We start from the raw sequence: 6,577 nt of genomic DNA, 5'->3' as shown, positions 1-6,577 counted from the left end.
CTACCTAATATATATTAGATATATGTACCTTATATATATATGGTATAATATATATCTAAAACATCTATCTAAAGCTATTTTAAATTTTATAATGTCTCTGTTTTCTAAAATAAAATAATGTATTTTTGCACCAGTAGTAAATGTTTTGAATATGTGATTTTAAAATTTCTTTGAAATATATTCAGAGTTTAGGAAATTGTTTTTGTTTTTTAAATGGTCCCATTGGTTCCAGTAAAATCTATAGACAGAATTTACAAAAGAAGCTAAATCAAAATAATTACTACATGTAAGCATTTATAAAATTCTAAGTGGAATTTCATAATACCGTTTCTATTTTTTATCTTTTTTTGCCTTTATTTTTTTTAAAGATTGGTAAAACTAATACTTTACCTTTTATGAAAAGCTTTACAAAATTATTTTTGAAGAAAATGCATATTTTATAAATACCTCTGAACCTTACTGTTATAATTAAATTCATAAAGTTTTACTTTCCACATTTATTTCTCTCTTAACAGTTTCCACTGGTAAAATAAAAAAATATAGCTGAATTCTACAAGAAATAAAATTGTTAAAGAATGTTCAAATACATGGCCTTTGACTGTTTTTCACAGGCATATTGTTTTTCTAAGTTCAGTTAAATGATTCAGAAATAAACTTGAAAAAATCAAAAGATACATTCATATCAAATTGCATGACCAATAAATTTTTGGTTTAAACAACTCAAATTGAAGAGAAAATTTTAAAGTAGAAAAAATAGTTTATAATGTCAATACATTAATGGTTAAACATTTTAAAATATATTTGTTTAACATCTTAATATTTAGTTCTTTTAAATCTCACTATAGTGGTTCACTCTATTGATTTTGCATTATGACAATTTCATCACATTTATGAAAACCCATGGTACAACTGACATGAGCCACTCTACATTTTTCCAAATGATGTCTATAATTTTCAAACACAGAATGAGAAATATGCAGAATTATAACCACAGCAAAAACACTGAGTGCATGATGGTTCTTTATATATGTCCTTATATAAAATGGAAATCTTTTAAGGAGAAACAATTATGTAACAAAGAATATTTATTGATTATTTTTCCCTCTTTTGGAGATTTCATTGAACTTTTCAGGCCCTTTTTCTAAGATAATTCTTCTTCATGGTCGAGGATTCCCAAGATAAGGAACTGATTTTTCCTATTACAAGTGCCAATTTCATAAGTGGTTTTAGTGGTTTGAACATTTGTCCAAGAGTAACAGGAGAGAAACCACCAATGTGTATCATATAGACCACCAAAGAGCCATCAGTCTCAAGTGGCTTTCAGTCACCATCAACCTCAGCCTCAGAAAATAGTTTCACAAATTTTGCTTGCTGTTAACAGACTTTCTCTGTTTCTGCCTGTTTTACTTTGCCACATTGTAATGTCTACAAACAAAGATCAAACACTAAAATAATGAAGCAAATATTTTAATATTAAATAAAGTCACTGGATAGCTGCTAAAAACTCCATTGCCAGGCAAATCTGAGTTTCTTGTTCCCTGCACAGGAGATGGTAGAAGGTAAAAGAATAAGGTTCATTATTCTGGAGAGAATTGTAAGTGACAACTTCAGTAAGAGAATAATTTTTCTCAACAAAAATTATGGAAGTCATTGTGCTGTGAAGGTCATGTGTGGACCCAGGAGCCCAATGCTTAGGTTCAAATCTTTGTTTTCCGACTTGCCAGTGCAAAATAACTTGGCTTCAATGAATAGTTATCACCTTCTCGTTACTTTCATAAAAGTTGTCCTTTTCTGGAAAAATGGATATTATTAATAAATTTTATTCAGTCTCCTGAAGCCATTTGAGAGTTCAGAAGCCATTTGAGAGTTCACTCTTACTATGACTAAGAGTTGGATGAACTGTGTAAATTCTATTTGCTGATATTTTATCATTTATTGCTACTCTGGTTTAATGTTCAAAATAATTAAATGTTGGTATACCTGCCAAAACCACATCCCTGCTTGAAACTACTCCTTACCACAGCTCCCACTAATAATACTATTTTTTGCACCACCTTCCAGACACCATAGTCAATTATGCCAGGAGGATAAAGATAATTCACGGGAAAACAACATCCTCTTATTTCCTACAGGCTGCCTTTCAAAGGTTTCAGTAAAGAAATTCAGACAGCAGAGTGTAGGGGATATGTTTGGGAAGTCTGGAGCCATGTAGCTTTGGAGCAGGCAAACCTATTCAGCCTTACATTAGTATAGAGAATTGACCACAGAAGGGTCATTTGGGGAGAACCTGAAAGATGGGGAGAGAAAAGAGGCCATGAAGTTATCAAGCAGTAGGTCGAATTTTCTAACATCTCTCTCTACCTCCAATTGAACTTGTTATGAGACTGGTTAAATTTTGCCTTCTCTACTTGAATTCAAATAAAAAGAAATGTTCACCTTAATGAACTTGAACTTGCATGAGTGATTTCTATTTCTTCCAACTAAATGATTCCTGCCTCTAACAGATGTTTTAGTATTGCAAAACTATAAGCAAGTTCTGTAAAAAAAAAAAAGTCACTAAATGATAAGTGTAAATAGGAGGACTGAGGTGATTTCAGGCAATGCCAAGCATCTGTATGCTGAAAATTAACTTGAAGAATTAATTTCTCTCATATCAGCAATGGATATTTGTTTTTAATTAATTAATGTGCAATAACATGGGTTTACATCACTGTATAGGATTCAGAGGAATAGGTTCATACCTCCTCAGATGGGCATACCACATTCCACCTATCCCAGAGCAAAGAAACCTATGAAAAAGAGTTAAAACAAAAAGAAATAAAAGTTTGCAAAAAGGCACAGGAGTGTTTAGAAGAGGCATCCTGAAACAAGAAAATTCCTATAAGAGCACACTTATGGGTAAGTTGACAAGATTGTACCACTTTATTAGAGATTTGGAAAAGAAATGAGCCTAAGTAGAAGAAATTATTCTGCTTCTGATGGATAGATAGATAGTGATCCGAGAAAAGGATTCAAGTTATAACAAGATCTTAGAGTGTTATCTTTGATAGATTTGAGATAGAATTCCAATTCTATCTTGGTCAAAGGACTTCATCCCCCTATTCTAAGCCTTTATCTTAAAGTTGGAATAACAATACTTACCATACAGGATCTTTATAAAGTTTAAGAATAAGGATTTTGTCATCAAACAGACCTAGATTCCCATCCTATTTCATAATAATGGATCAAAAATCTTTTTTTCTTACAATATCTGTTTATTATTAAACCCCAATTACAATGGCTATAATGTATATATATATATATATATATATATATATATATATATATATGGAGCTCTATCTTAAATCTCTAAACTTTTGTAGGGACATGGGAGGAAAATTCCCCACCTCTTTGGGTTCTCCCTGGACTGGTCAAGAAAGGAATTAACATCAGAAGGACTAGTATGAAAGCACAAGGGACTATGGTGATGGTGCACTGGTGAATTGGTGGCGGAAATTTTATGGGGACTACACCTGAGAGGATAAAGCAAACATTGTACAAAAATGAACAATGGTGTAAAATATATATAAATAAATTATTAAAAAATACATGAAAAAGGACTAGTATGACAAAAAGACCAAAATTAACTACATGCATCTGGAAAATTTATATGGCTATAAATTCTAGAATAAATAGCACAGAAGCCAGGAGGGGGTCTCACATGATTTGTGCTCTATATTTTTTGCACTGCATTCACATAACTTTCTCAGGCAAAAGAAGATTATTTCCGGAGCTAACCCTATTTTGGATTATCTTCACTCTTTAAGGTAGTGGCAGGATCTCTTGAAGCCCACAGGGCCTACATTGACCTAAACTCAACATGTTAAGGTTACACATAATAGAAAAAGCATACTTTGAACATCTTGGGGAAAGCCCAGCTGAATATTAAATTAAATATCCTTTAATTTAAACAAGAAGATTTTTCCCTAATATTTTATTAGAATTCATGATTAAGATATTTATAGTTTATCCCCATAGCAACTTGCTCTTCTTATTAGCACATGAGATATTGAGGACAGGAGACCTTTGTAATGGTTATCTGTTCATGTTTTGTAATGACTTATCTCTTGGTTCTCCACATCACTTAAAGTATAACTTATAACTTTATGCATATGTCTGAATAGTTGTCATGTTCTCTCTTCTGTTATAATAGATATATTTTGTTTTACAAGTAAAATCCAAAATCCTTAAGGAATTCTAAAGTTCTATAGTTCTGACCACCAGATCCCTAAGCTTGTTTCATGAAAAACTTAAGTCATTATCAATTTCAGGCACTGTTGATTGGACTTGTTACTGATAGTCAAAAGTTTTCAACACAGTCCTGAAGTTATCTTTAATTCTAGTATCCAAATTTAAGCACATTATGGTTAAATGTATATAATATAAAAATGAAACAGATGAAGAAATAAGTGAAATATTTTAAGATAAATGAACTAGATGTTATTTTGGAATTGTATCAAATATGAAAAGGGATAAGAGGTATTAGAAAACCCAGCAGAACAAGAGTGCAGTTGTGCTGGTTCTTGTTGTCCTCATTTCTATTTGAATAATTCTCTGCTAAGCCTACACCATAGAAAATAGCAGTGGAATCAAAAAATCTTTCTTGGGCCTCCCCTGGTGGCGCAGGCGGTTGAGTGCTGCGCTGTGAAGCTGTACGCAGCCTCTACAGCATGGATCGGTTCCATCCTGGCTGGCCGGCAAGAATCCCACATGGCGAGGCAGACCTCTCCTGCATTGTCTGCTGCTCCCCTCAGCAGTGTATTTCATTAGTCTGCCTGTTCTGTCCCCTACTCTGTCTCTGGTGAGTCCTCTCACCCTCCCCCACATCTGGCCTGTACCCCGGTTTCTTTTATGCATTAATAAATAAATCTTTAAAAAAAAAAACTCTTTAGGTAAGGCAATATGCACATTTATATTACTTTCATGCATGTATACATATATTTATTCCTGTATTAAGTAAAAATGAATTAAGTATTTTATGAATAAGTAAATGATTAAATAATTAAGTGAAATTAAGCATGAATAAATTAAGTAAAATTTAAATAAACAAAGAGATACATATGAACAAGATTTTGAGAAAGAGGAACAATCCCAGTTACCAACTTGATTAAATTAATGTTATGCTTATCCTATTAATTTAAGGTCACTTACTAGATTTATGTCAGAGCAATTTCATGAACCTACATTAAGAACAAAATAGAAAGAAGCATTAAAAGCAATTACTCTGGGCCTCCCCGGTGGCGCAGCGGTTGAGCGCTGGGTTGCCAAGCTGCGCACAGCCTCTGCAGTGCTGGTTCGATCCCCAGCTGCTCCCCGGCCACGGGAAGAGGGTCCTACATGGCGCGCAGACCTCTCCTGCCGCCCGCTGCTCCCCTCAGCAGTGTACCTCAGTCCTTTTGCCTGCTCTACTCCCCGCTCTGGCTCTGGTGAATTCTCTCACCCTCCCGTGCTTCTGACTGTACCCAGTGCTTGTATAAATAAATAAATAAACAAACAAACAAATAAATAAATATTTTTAAAAAATTAAAAGTAATTACTCTTTTGGAAAAAAGATTAACGGATTTGTGTTCTTTCTAAATAACATGGAAACAATTATTACTCAGTCCTGCTAAATTATATATCTTGAATCAGCACTTCATAATATTTTGAAGCCAAAAATGAATTTTAAGAGTAGGTTGTTCAAGTCCTTTTTTCCACTAGGAGAAAGCTGAATTCTGGAAATGACAGAATTACTAAAAATCTTCATCCAATGAGATTTTTTTAAGTTGACTTCAGGGTTATATTTCCAGTTGCTATGGTACTTGGATTGTCTTCTTTCAATTTAAAATTACAATTTTTTAACAACAAGAATTTAGACATGAAAACGGTAACTGGAATTATGCTATAGAGGTTTATTGGAATAAACCTCTGTAATAATAAATACTGAAATCTAAGAAAATAAGGAATGTAGGCACATAGACTATCTTTAGAATTCCTCATTAACATGGGTATAGGAAGGACATTTTTTTTTTTTTTTTTACGATTTATTTATTCAGGGCAGCAGGTCTGCCTTGCCATGTGTTTATCATGCTGGCCAGCTGGGATGGAACCCATGCTGCTGACGGTGTGGACAGCTTCACAGCAATGCGCTCAACCACCTGCACCACCAGGGAGGCCCAGGAAGGGAATTCTTGAGTAGCTTTATAATTAATAAAATCCTGTGTCTCCAAGACAATTGTTAAAATAACAGTAGGCATTAAACAGTTTCTTGTTGTATATTTTTAAAGATTATTTTAATTCAGGGCCTCCCCTGTGGCACAGGGGGTTGAGCGCAGCACTGTGAAGCTGTCCGTAGCCTCTGCAGTGTGGATTCGATCCCAGCAGGCTGGGGAGATACCCACACGGCATGGCAGACCTCTCCTGTCTCTCCCGCTGCTCCCCTCAGCAGTGTATTTCAGTCAGTCTGCCTGTTCTGTTCCCCGCTCTGTCTGTGTTGTATCCTCTCACCCTCCCGCACAACTGGCCTGTACCCCGGTTCTTGAATAAATAAATCTTTAAA

This window comes from Talpa occidentalis, unplaced genomic scaffold (assembly GCF_014898055.3).
Source record: "Talpa occidentalis isolate TD23 unplaced genomic scaffold, MPIMG_talOcc4v2.1 talOcc4.7, whole genome shotgun sequence".
Classification (NCBI taxonomy): Eukaryota; Metazoa; Chordata; class Mammalia; order Eulipotyphla; family Talpidae; genus Talpa; species Talpa occidentalis.
This window is presented reverse-complemented; position numbering follows the sequence as displayed.